The following is a 13,312-nucleotide window of genomic DNA, read 5'->3' as shown; positions in this document are numbered from 1 at the left end:
CCTGACTTCTTGTAATTTACTTTTAATTTAATACACTGCAATTTCTTTTTCTCTAAGTAATACGCTTGTTGTGATCTAATTAAGCCCCTACCTATCCCTGTAATTATCTTCATTATTGCAGTGTCTCCTCACAGCACTCAATATGTTTGCCTCCCTGGGGGTTGCATTGTAAAATGGGTGCAGCATATACCTTTCTAACTGACCTTTGAAACAACATACATCAAATTTAATTTGTTTTTAAATCCTGGCCTTGCAGCAACTGACCTTAAAAGTCATGTCAATATTTGTTTGATGTAAGATAATTTTGTCTGCAGACATTTATCCTTGCTGATTTAACCGCATAAAGAAAAGGGAAATAAAGAAAAGAACTTGGGGCAAAAATCTTTACCGATGTCTACTGAATTGGCATGTTCAAATATAGTATTTTAAAATAGGCCTTCTTGAATTAGGTGTTGGAAAGATTTGTGTGTGTGTTTTCTTCATGCTATTACAACTGATGCTTACAATTGTTGATCTTAGCCCTGGAAAATTATTCCCCAAGAAATTTCTGAATTGTTATTTTGCCTGGTCAATGTTTTGAATGTATCAAAAGGGAAACAAAAAAAGAAGGATATAAAAGAAAGAGAATTTGCTCTTAAGTGATTAGACTTCTGATTCAGGAGCCCACTCAATTGGTAACTTCTTTATTAAAATCTATTATTCTTTCCTATGATATTCAAGTTGTATATTTTCACATTTCTTCCATGGCTTCAATGAAGAGCTGAACAGCATTTTAGCATGGTAGTTTGGTGGGGCTTTTTTGTTTTGGTTTTATTTTAAGATGGAAGACATGCAGAAAAGCTAATGTTGTGATTTCTGTAATGCATTTAATGTTGTATCATATGTTAATTTTCATACATTAATTAAGATTGCTGAGGTGAGGGGGTAGTGCAAGACTAATCAGATACTAATTTTCTAACAAAAGGGAAAAGCAATAAATATTTGTGATGGAAAAAGAACTTGTTGGCTGGTAGCTAGTTTTTAGTATTGTTTTTCCATGATGAGATTGTAGTGTCGTAAATTATCTTGTTTCTCTTTCCTCTGACCCCACAAAAAGGCTGGTACATGGTGATAAATTTGCTGTGTATGTGACCCTGGGAGGCTTTGTGTGTGAAGAAAAGGAGGGAGACACCTGATAGAAACAGAGGCACCTGTGTGACAGAAAAAAAAACCCACCGAAATCAAGGTCAGAGAGTGGATGATAAGAATTTCTCTCACAGTGCTGGAGGCTTGTCAGGTCAAAGTGACTGAGGAGAATGAAAAATGTGAATGCTTTAATTGGTCACAGGATATGAGATTAATTCATCTAACTTCAAATGTGTAATGATGAGCTTGCTGGGTTTGGGCTTGTCTGACCTCTCCCTCTATCTAACTCACAGAGAGAGATGGGCACTTAAAGGAACAAAACCATCTCTCTCAGGATAGGATGTTCACTTTCAGACAGCTAAAGCTAGGTGCCATGAAATCTGCCCAAGGTGCCTACCCCTGTCCATGCCAAAAAAAAGTATGGCTCTAGGGTATATTGGCAGTGATGTTTCCAACAGGGAAGAGATGAGGGTATTGAAAATGTCTCAGAAGACATTATCTAGAATACTTGGTGCAGTTACCTGAGTTCAACTGTGATCTAAAATGGGGGGCAGCACAGCTGCATCCGTACAAACATGAGTTCAGAGATGTCTTACACTGGAGGATACTAAAGCATAGAGGAAGAAGAGGGGCTGAAGTTCCTGCAGATTTCCTGCAAATCTCCCTGTAAGCATGGACCACTTAAAACCCTTTTACTCTTCTACAAGGTAAAGAATTCATACTTCTGGGGGAAGGAAATTTTGTCAAGGTGATCAGCCCATCACATAGGAGGAGTCTAAAAAGATGTGTTGTGTCTACCAAAATGAAAGATCAAAATGGTGTGTGGAGGCATTCCTCTACTGTGCCAAGTAAGAGGGATGAGCAAAAGCCTGCTCTGGCACAAGAGCAAATGGGTATGAAACTTTATAGCCTGGGGCTACATGGTTTAAGAGAAAGAATGACAATGGGAGAGTGTCAGGGTTCAGGGGCTGAAGTTGCGTCATGTATGAGGAGAGCTAAGGTTGTTTAATATGGAGAAGGGAAGATTGAAAAGACCTAATTATTGTTTTCAAGGACCTTCAGGGAATTTATAGAGAAGACAGAGCCAGACTCTTCTCAAGGTTACACAGTGAAAGCATGAGAGGCAGCAGTCACAAGCTGCAGCAAGGGGAATTATGACTGGTATAAGGAAAAAGATTGTTCAAGGTGAGTGTGGTTAAGCAATGGAAAAGCTGTGCTGGAGCCTCATGCATTGATGACAAGAAACTCTCTTGTAATTTAGAATGGATATAATTATTAAAGCAACACAATGAATTAGATCGGAAGGGACCTGTGGAGGTCACCTAGCCAAGTCTCCTGCCAAAAATTTCCATATCAAGTAGGGCTGGCGAGCGCCTTGTCTAGCTGAATGTTGCCAAGGATGGAGATTGCACAATTGCTCTGGGCGGCCTTTTACCAGGCTTAACAACTCTCCCTGCAAAGATCCTGAATAGGAGGATCCTGTTGACTTCAAAGGCAGTTGGATGGTGGCCTAGCTGAGGGAGAGTTTGCCATCTTTTTCTGAAGTAACTGTACTAACAAATTCAGCATTTCAGCTGTTCCATGTTTTTCCTCAGTTATCAAGTTGTGTGACATGTTCGTCTCTTGTGTCGCTTCTTATCTAGACAGCAATTTTTCTTCTTTAATTATGCCTTTTCCTTGTTCAGTAGAATGTGGTTGTAGAAATCTTATGCAAATATGAACTGAATGGTTTTCCTGTCTAATTATAGCTCCATTTAGATGAGACTAATATCAGTGGTACTGAGCACTGGCTGAATTAAATACTGAATTTATTCATCTAATGAAAGCTGAAGGACAGATTATTTGCTTTACAGCATACGACATGGGTGGTTTAGCTGTCAGTTCAGAGGACAGAAAGAATTTTTGCATCAACACTTCACTTCCCTGATACTGCAGGGAGCTCTCTCTTATCTCTTTCACAAACTTAACAAGCTTCCACCTTACTTGCTCTCACTGTGTTTTTGAAAAGCATTGTGGACAAAGAACAGAATTAAACCTAGTGTTTATAACAGCATCATGCAGCCATTCATCATGTACTGAACTTCATATTGTAGATGATGTAATAGCTGCAATATAAATAAGATGTTTGAATGCAGGTAATTGAGTGTGAAATCATATGCTTATGGCAGTATGAATAGCAAGACTTGGAACCATTTCTAGGCATGGACATCAGTCCTCAGCATTCTGATTGATTTGGTTATGTTATATGCATTTGGTTATATTCCACTGCTGTTAGTTGTTATTCTAGCAATAGTTTCTATTCATTCTCATTTGGTTTTTTTGTTAGATTTCACTTGTAGTACAAAGTTGTAATAACAGTTCTATTGCTTCTTAAGTACCATTACACTTAGAGTTACTGAAGTGTCACTATAAATAGTCATGTGCTTGGAGTGTACACCAAAGTCTGTATTTATATGTATTGTGGAATAATGAATGTGCAGTCCTACTCTGAGCTAGAGCTTATCAACAAATGATGTATTTTGAGATATGTTTTGATTTTTTAATAAGTGTTCCGACTGTGGTGGTGGTAAAAAGGAGAGCAAAAGCCTTTTTTCGTAAGGGGGAATTGAAGAGTTTGTTTAAATTACTTTATTGTATTTATGTATTATTTAAAATAGTGGTGGCAAAATGCAACAATGAGGTACCTAAAATAAAACTCCTAAAGAAAAGCAAGAAAAAAGCAAGCAGTTTCTGAAAGCAGCACCCAGGACTGGTATCTGGTTTCTTTGCTAATTTTTATTAGGTTATAGTTCTTTTGACGAGAGGGAGTTCTCTAACTCATTGTAGATAGATGTGTAGTCTCCACATTGAGTGCATGTCTGATGGGTCATTGAAAGTATCATCAAGGTGTTTGAGTTGTTTGGTTCCTGCTGCAGTCATGTCACTGGACAGTCTGATGCCAGCTGCAGCAAGGATGTGGCTAGGTATTTTATATGAAGTTAAATATTTGTCTACAAGGAATAAGACCTTGAGGCTCTGAACTGGCTATTTCCATGATGATGAGTGAAGTCAGATAGCAATAAATTTTGGACACTGACAGCTTCTCCTGATCTGACCCACTCTGAGCCTGAAGACCTTCTAGGCATCATACAAAAGCTACTTGTGTAAGAGATCTGGGCTGGAGGATGGATGGCATGCCCTTGGCAGCCAGTATGTTTCCAGAGCATTTCCATTTGTATCGTTACCCAGCTGAGGTAAAATGTTACTTTCATTTGTTGGGTTGGTTTTTTTCAGGTGGCTGCATGGTAGAGTTCATTTGCATAGTGGCACTTTTGTCACTGCTCAGTTCATTTGAAATCTGATTTGTTTCAGACAGCTCACGCCTTTTAAATGAACACACTTTTTTCCAATGTTCGATCCAGCTAAAACAGCCTAGAATGAATGGGAGCACTGGCCTAGAAAGGAAAGGCTTCACAGCCCATTACCAATCCCATGGGCCATCTCATCCCCTCGACTGTCATGTAATGTTTGCTTAATGTAAAATTTCCACATAAACCAAAACAAAGTAAAACCCGAGAAGCAGAACAGCAGCTCTTTGGCATGAAGATATTAAAATGTGAAAGTAGTGAAAATGAGATTTCCTTTTATAAGTGCATTAACAACCTTAGGGGAACCCTCAGTGGGGGAAATACCAGAGCGGTGAGAAAAGGCTCGACTCAGAAGAGGAGGTGGAGGAACACATTTGGCAGTGTGGGCTGGAGTCGCTGGGGAGTTTTGTTTTCAGCTTCAAGGGAGAGGAGGCCCTCGTGGGAGCCTATGAAATTGCTAAAATAAGTGCTCTGGGCCAGTCTGTCAATGTGCATGTCACCAAGTATGTCTGGGCGGGAGTGTGTCACTGTGTGTTACTGGGGATGGCTATGCATAAGTAAGCACGTCATTTTGTGAGTCACTGAGGATTTCTATGCATGAGTGACTGTTTCTGTGCTCGAATATGAATAAATAACAACCAGAACCTCCAGTCATTCTAAAAAGGTTTAATCAAGGCTATCAAATAACTGGCTTGTCAAAGAACATCGCTTGCTGAATATATTCATGAGGTTTCAGGGACTAAAGTAAATTCAGCATCCCAGCGGTTTCTCCCAGGTCATTTAAAGTTCCCAGGAAGATCAGATAAAGACACCTAATTAAGATCCTTAAAAATGTAAAACCAAAATGGGATCACTTGCATGAGAGGTGGGAGTGGTGTGTTCAGAGTCCTGTGCACATAACCCTGTGGTGGGATGCTCACAAGCTCAAGTGTTTTCATGGTCACTGGTGGATCTGTCCAGCTTTGCATGGTATTGGGTACTGACTGTAACATTTGTCTTTTGGGGGGTTGGGACTGGAGCTACTTGGCAATGAGGAGAGAATGTGTAAAATGTACATTGCCATGTATGCTGGGCTGCATCCAAAGGAACGTGGCCAGCAGGTTGAGGGAGGTGATTCTCCTCCTTTACTGCAGTCTTGAGAGATCCCACCTACATCTAGTTCTAGGGACCCCAAAAAGGACATGGACCTGCTTGAGTGAGTCCAGAGGAGGCCACAGAGATAATTAGCTCCGATGGATACAGGCTGACAGAGTTGGGTTTGTTCAGCCTGGTGAAGAGAAGGCTTAGGGGAGACATTCCAGTACCTAAAGGGATTGACAGAAATCTGGAGAGGGACATTTTACAAGGGCATGTAGGGACAGGACAAGGTGAAATGGCTTTAAACTGAAAGAGGAGAGATTTAGGGTAGATATTAGGAAGAAATTCTTCACTATGAGGGTGGTGAGACACTGGCACAGGTTGCCCAGAGAAGCTGTGGCTGCCCCATCCCTGGCAGTGTATAAGACCAGGTTGGATGGGGCTTGGGGCAACCTGGTCTAGTGGAAGGTGTCCCTGCCTGTGGCAGATGGATTGGAACTGGATGAGCTTTAAGGTCCCTTTCAATCCAAACCATTACACGAGTCTATGATTCCATGAAAATGTGAGTGACAGCCTTCAAATACTTGCTGAAGGTTCTGGGAGAGAATTTCAGAGCTCCCTCACTGAGCGCGTGTTAACATTACACTTTACCTAGTTGCGTTTTCACAGAGGCCTGACAAGTCTGGTACTTTCAGCAGGACACTCGCCCAGCCTGCCCTTGTGTCTCACTGTCCCTGCTGTCATCCTGCCCTCTGTCACAGCCTCCCCCACTTGCAGGTCTGTCATTTCATCTTAATCTCTCAGATGCCATCACTCCCACCTCCAAATGGTGTATCACAAGTGAAGTTAAATGAGGTGAGTAGGCTGTTCTGGAGATGAATATAAAGTCATTCCAAGAATTAATACAAAGAGTTGAGACACCTGAAGGATATCCACAGAGGTGAAGCTGGGAAGAAATGAATGGCTGAAAGGTTTATACAGTGGTCTTTGAACACAGGTTATCATGGTATCAGCAGAGCCAGCTGGGTCCTGTGGCAGGGTGAGAGCTGGAGCAGGCCTGAGCACTGCAGCCTGTCCCCAGCAAGATGTGCTAGGTCTCCTCTGTCTCTGCCCTTTCCCACAGGCACCTTTCACAACAGAAAGCTATGAAATCACCCTCTGCTCCCAGGGAAACCAGGTATTTTGTGGTACGCTTGCAGCAGGCTGAGCTCAGAGCAAATGGACCTCTGCTAGGAACTTACTAGAGCTTTTCTTAAAGGCTATTTTTTTTCACCACAAGCATCACAAAGTAGATGAATGAATCTGAGAATCTTGTCCCTGAGAAGGCAAGATGCAGGTTTTGAAGCAGCACTCATTACAGAATGGTGCCATTTTTTTCATTTCATAATTGGGTAGGCGCAAGTGTAAAGAGTTTCAGTATCAGTGCCATGCATCTCTTAAAGAGCACTGGGAGGGTGTCCTGAAAGAAAGCTAAAAAAATGACACATTCTTTCCCCTCAGGAGCCAGGTCTTGCATTATATCAGACTTCCTTAGATTCAACTTCAACAGTTGCTCTTCAGCCTGGCGCTGGTCTCATCCAAATGTTTGGGTAGCTGGCAGGTAGCACTGTTTGCATCTGAGGTGAAGCTGATGTAAAGTTTGGAGTGATTTTCTTATTGCTGATACCTTATCCTTACTACAGAACAATGTACACTAGAGGCTTAGAGAACTCTGTGTGACACAGCCCATCTAAGAACAAAGCTGGAACCAAGGTGCTAAAATAAAAGCAGTTATTAAAAGCTAGTTAAATACTACCTGTGGAGAGGTTGATGCCCTATCTCTGTTGTGCAGCTACATCTCTTATGAAGCAGTTGCAGCTAATAAATAGATTGCAGGAATACTACAGACATCCTTGGAAAAGGACGCAGAGATAAATGCAGATAAATATGGAATATAATTATCTGGCTTGGAAATGGGTTGCCACATGATTTTTCTTGCCTTTCATTTGGGGAATTTTACAGAAACAGGCTTTTCACTGTCATCCTGTGATAGAATATGGCACCTCCCATAGCCTGATACACATTAGCAGTCCTCAAAGGTTTATGTTGATTACTGACTGAAAAATAACATCCTTGCTGCCTCCTGAATCACTGACTGACAGGGCTGCAAGGCTTTCCCTAGCTGAGGCTTGTTGGCAGTTGACTGATGAGCAAAACCTCTTGGGCAGCCCCTGGTAATCCCAGAGGTCCCCTTCTGGACTGGCAGCTGGGGGGTTCTGCTCTTACAGGGCAGGAGATAAAGGCCTCCTGGCTTGGCAGCAGCTGGAGCTGGTGGTGGCTGCGCCGTGTCCGTTGGCTCACGTCCTGCTTTCTGTCCTGAGCTCATGGGACTTGGCTGTTGTCTTGGTTTCTGTTTCTGGCAGTGGGTCCTTGGTGATATAACCTTGCTCCAGCTTTTGACTGGGCAAGATTGGTTGCACAGCCTATGGCTGGCACTTCAATCCCCTGTCAGCCCACATAGTTACAAGGTTGTAGCAGTAAATCTCTTCTCACTTGGTGTGCAAACCTAATCCGTTTTCTGTCTTTTCAGCTCCTAGCACTATTTGCCTTTCCATATGCAGCTTTTCTTGCCTTTCATGCTGATTTCAGAGTTGATACCTACAAACTGGAGGAAAAGTAAAATTGCAGCTTTTCTTAAGAAAGAAATACAAATTCAGGAAAAGTAAAATTGCAGCTTTTCTTAATAGAGAAATTTAAATTGCTAAATATTCCATGCCTTTTTTTTTTTTTTTTCCTTTGGGATAGTAACTCATTCATCAAAACTGAGCAAAGTAAAACTGTGGAAGTCAGAGAAGGAAGTCCCCAGAATACGCTAGGTACTGGAGTGCTTCCACATATGCTGTGTGAGAGAAAAGGGCAAGATATGCAGTCTCCTGTCATCCTGAGCTGGCAAATGTGCAAAGATCACAGTGGAAAGTTATCACACAGAAAGGAAGAAAGTAGGAGACTTCCCTTTATTTTGAAATACATTGGGTTAAATCTTTGGCACTAACAGATGTGACTTCCAACCTCTCTCTTTGCAATAGCTTCTATTTCTGAGTAACGCATGGCTGATGTAGCAGGCATACCACTCAAAGGAGAAACAGCAGCCTAAAACCATGGTACATGGTAGCAAGCAAGAGTACAGCTTGGCCACATGTAACATTTCTGCCCTGGCCAAGTCCTGTAACAGAGTCATAATGTAAGGCAGGAGAAGAAGAAACACAATCTCTTAAAGTGGCACTGGTTAAACCAGAGTATGGTGTAGTCTCTGTAACAACCTTTTCCCTTGTTACATGGGATTCTTTGCCATCTTCACTGCTGTACTTAAGCCTGTCAAACTTGATAATGCAGGGAAAGCTTGGCTTTAAGAGATAAACCCAGCTATGCTTTTTGGCTCTTTATCTAGCCATCTGTAGGGAATGACAGAACAGATAAGCTGAGAGAGGATTCAACAAAAGATTGCTAGATACAGCTACAAGAAATACAGTTACTTTGGGTAGGAGAAGCTTGGCATCAAATGCTAGGTTGAAGCCATGAGCAGAGAAATTTGGGGGGAGGAAGTTACCTTGAACACAGAAAAAATGAAGGTTTTATATAGTATTCGTGAATAAAAAGGAGTTAAAGCTCTCATGAATTTTTCCTTGTTTCCTGAAATGGGAAAGGGGATGTTGAACTTTGAACTACTTCAAAGGGCATGGATTCACTACTGATTGCAGAGCTGTGCTGGATTTATTTGTCTGTCTATAAAATAACTGATTCTGGAGAGTAATGAAAGCTCGAACACTTTTGTAATGCAGGGTATTAAGTAACAGAATATCTGTGCATCTGTAGTATGATTTAGCAAAGAATGTTCATTTGATGGAAGGTGAAGGATCTGAAATCTTGCTTTAAAACTAATACTTGGTATAAGAATTAAGAGAACTTTGCCTGCATAAAGTACGTTGGAATTTTCATGGGAAATACAATAGAGATTTAAGCCAATTGGCACTGGGTTTGTTATGCTACAGGAAGCACCCACAAGTTAGAAAATTTTAGACAGTATATTTTTTTATCACATTCCACTTGGTGTAACATAAAAATGTATTTTGTCATGTCTAGCAATCTAGTTGGAGTATTCAGAATAGTTGAATGTCAGGCTAACATTCTTCGAGTGTAAAAAAAATAATCAACTCTACCTGAGGATGAAGTCATCTATTTACTAGAGCTAGTCAGTATACTACAGCTTTTAAAGGTAAGCCACAATACCGTGCTTTTCTTATACATTAGTGATACAGAATTATTCAGAATGTCTAGCACATTTTATCTGTCGTGCAAGTTGAACACACAGCAGTACATTTATTTCCCCACTATAATTATTTTTCAGTCTGAATCTCTGGTTCTCTAGTTAACAGCAATGCTGGTTAGTAAAAGGGGGATGAGGACAGTCATGGGTAAAATATGAAAAAAATATGACAGTCATGGGTAAAAAAAAAATTATGAAAAAAACTGTGGAATTTTAATTAAAAATCATTTTCAAGTACAATGACAAATATACCAGATAGCTAGGAAATTTGCAAGTTGTAATAGATCCATGAACTTAATGAATTGGTTTTCTTCCCTTTTGCAGTATCTGCCCTGCAAGCTTTTGGTATTTCAATAAATCGTAGCTGCTCATGAGAGTAGTCTGACACTGGTGCTAATTGAATGCTACAGGATTGTTAGCTTTGATCTGTAATCAGGTTTCCATGGTGATATCACCAGATGAGGCTGTGGCCACTACAACAATTTCTTTGTGCTGATGTGATTCTGAACTGCCTACCTAGATGAGGATGAAATCCCAGCTCTGCTGAAAACCAATGGGAGTTTGATGTTGATTTCAGTGAATTTGATACTGTCTTTATCATGACTGGATTTGGAAGCATGTTCTGGAGTCATATAGGTCCCAAATAAAGCCAGTCTGTAGTCAAGATAATACTTCTGGTTTCAGCTGTTCACTGTGGTGTTTGAAACCAGACAGAATTTGCTGGCATTCAAACCCCATTCCCAGACTGTGTCTCCACATTAAATAAGTTATGCAAGCCATTTCCCTCATAAGTTAAACTCTTAATCTGTACTTACTTGATTTCATTGCATAGAATCCCTTAGAATGGAATGGGACAATATTGCATAAGGGATCATAAAACTACAGGAGATGGTTCCCCTTCAGAGAGCTTACAGCTGGATACAGATGAACTTATGAGAAGGAGTGGGAAAGAATGAGGTAAGGAGAATTGGCAGTGATCAAAGTAAATCATTTGACTGACTACATTGGGTTTGATATTTTGCCATTTTAATAATTGGCATTGATTTTAAGGAGACTTTTGAAGGAAGAAGTGATTTGTTTGTATGTGTTAAGCAGGCAGAAGAAAGTGCTTTTTTGAAATTGAGCGGGCAGAGGGATGGCAAGGTGGGTGAGGGGACAGCAGTGGCAAACCCAAGAGTGATTGTGGTGCTTCTCAAGGTGAAGTTGATAGCAAAAGACTTGTGTGATCAGGAAGGAAGAGATCGTGCAGTAATATAAAGAAAAGGGTTTGAAAGGGCCAAGATAAGATCATCCTGGAGAAAAGAAGGCTCTGGGAAGACCTTATTAGCAGCCTTCCAGTACTGAAAGGGGCCGACAGAGGTCTGGAGAGGGACTTTTTACAAGGGCTGGTAGGGATAGGACAAGGGGGAATGGTTTTAAACTGACAGAGTGGAGATTTAGGTTAGATATTAGAAAGAAATTCTTCACTGTGAGGGTGGTGAGGCACTGGCACAGGTTACCCAGAGAAGCTGTGGCTGCCCCATCCCTGGCAGTGTTCAAGGCCAGGTTGGACGGGGCTTGGAGCAACCTGCCCTAGTGGAAGGTGTCCCTGCCCATGGCAGACAGGTTGGAATCTTTAAGGTCCCTTCCAACCCAAACCATTCTAAGAATCTATGATTAATATGATTATTTTTTTTAACAGTATTCTGAATTGGCCTACATATGGTAAGATTGCATTTGCTAGGACAAGACAAAAGGAAGCTCCTGTAAATACATGAGATGGGTGAAACTCCTGTTAGGGCATAAGGTAGGTTCTTGGATAAGATTTTTTAGGTGCAACTGTGGTTAAGAATCTCTGGAGTGCTCCGAGTATAAAACTGTTTTCAGATTTTTCTACCTTCTTTCGCTAGTGAGATAGCCTTGTGTCAGATAACAAAGTAGAGAAGCAGCATTTATGTCATCTTTCAAAGGTTTCTTAAAGTTGAAAACAGGACAAGGAACAGGGTTGATTCTAGAATGACAAAAGATCTCTTAAGGAAGGATGTGACCTGTAATCTTTACTATCCATTCTCTGGGACTGATAATTAACTGTTTCTCCTAGCAAAAAAAACTGTCCCAAATAATATCCTCTTCCTTGATCTTTGCGTTAAAGTTGAACTATGAGTATGTGGAAAAGTTCAAGAAAGAAATTTAAGGAAAGTGAGAAAAGCTGTATTAATGCTAAGGGCACATATTTTACGAATTAGCTTTGAATTTATTTCAGAAACTTCTTTGTTTTACCTTTTTCATTAAAAAAACCAAAACAAAAAAAAAAAAACAACAAAAAAAAAACAGACCAAACCAACCAACCAACCAACAGTACACTTGAGAAGAAATGTAGTTTTTCTTACTAGGCTGCAGAGAACCTGTTCTTGTGGAGCAATGATGACCTCTTGCGATCATCTGGTAAAGCTGCAGGTTTATCTCACGTATAAAGGACTTTGACTTTTTATTAAATTAGGGAGAGTCACAACACTGGCTGCAATGTTGTGACTCCAACTGTTCTTATACAAATCCTTTATTTAAGTGGGGAGTATGAGCTTAACTCTCAGGGAGTATACTTTTGCCTGTTTTCTAGAATTTCACTCATGTTGAGCTTAATGTTCTAAGCTGAAATGGGTGGGGGTTTATTAAAATCCATAAAAGTGAAACAAAAAAGGCAAATAAAGTTTGTGCAATTAAAGCTTTCTAGGTAAATGTTCCCATCAATCTGAATGTGTGCAACCCAAACGTTGTGACACTGTGTTAGTGTACAGGAAAGTACGTGTTTTCACTCTTACGCTGAGTGAAGTACAGAGACTGAACATTCTGCATCAGCTGGTGAAAAATGTATTTTAAAAATTATTTTCTTATAAATAATCTGTCATTCACATTGGCTAGTGTTCTTAATGGTACTTCATGTTCACAATTTTCCCTTATTGTTACAAAACTGTTCAGGTAAAAAGCTTGCATTATGTAAGTTGAAATTGTTTATGTTCAACCACGGTCTGAAAATTAAAAATCTTTGATTGGCTTGAAATGTGGGTCTGAGGAAGGAAACTACCTCTCTTTTTGTATAGCATCTGAATCATTGCTCGGCTTCTTTTCTGCCTCTGCTAGGTAATGCAGTATGCTGCAAAATGTGATATGTAACTAGCCCTCAGTGGCTGTGTACAGACCTAAGGTATGTCATTCTTCTTATGTGTTGCCAAAGTTAATATAAAATCCATAGTTTAAAGAATGGAAAGTCAATCTAATCTCAATATATCAGTGAAGGAGCACATCCAAACTTCTCAATAACCTTGGGAAGAAAGGCTCGATCAGAAGAAACATGCAGACAGACTTCATTACCATGAGATGTCACTGTAACTGAGAATATTGGAAAACTCAGAGACTGGACTGTGAGGTATTTCAGGGTACATCTTTCTGGTGGTTGATGATAGCACAATGGAAAGACCTTGTC

At 40.4% G+C, this 13,312-nt stretch overlaps 1 protein-coding gene across 1 annotated transcript in view; it reads right to left on the bottom strand.

Annotated features, from left to right (window-relative positions):
* The window catches only part of IL15 (interleukin 15), a 135,100-nt gene extending 122,472 nt beyond the window's left edge, over positions 1-12,628 (bottom strand). Inside the window, exon 1 of the mRNA XM_062637258.1 lies at positions 12,625-12,628. The gene's annotated coding sequence lies outside the window, so the exon portion shown is untranslated. The remainder of the gene's footprint in view (positions 1-12,624) is intronic.
* Between the last annotated feature and the right edge of the window lie 684 nt (positions 12,629-13,312).

The sequence above is a fragment of the Pezoporus occidentalis genome, unplaced genomic scaffold, assembly GCF_034315485.1.
Source record: "Pezoporus occidentalis ecotype Australia unplaced genomic scaffold, CSIRO_AGI_Poc_V1 ctg51, whole genome shotgun sequence".
NCBI lineage: Eukaryota > Metazoa > Chordata > Aves > Psittaciformes > Psittacidae > Pezoporus > Pezoporus occidentalis.
Note: the sequence above shows the minus strand (reverse complement) of the source record. Positions and strands in the feature narration are given on the sequence as shown.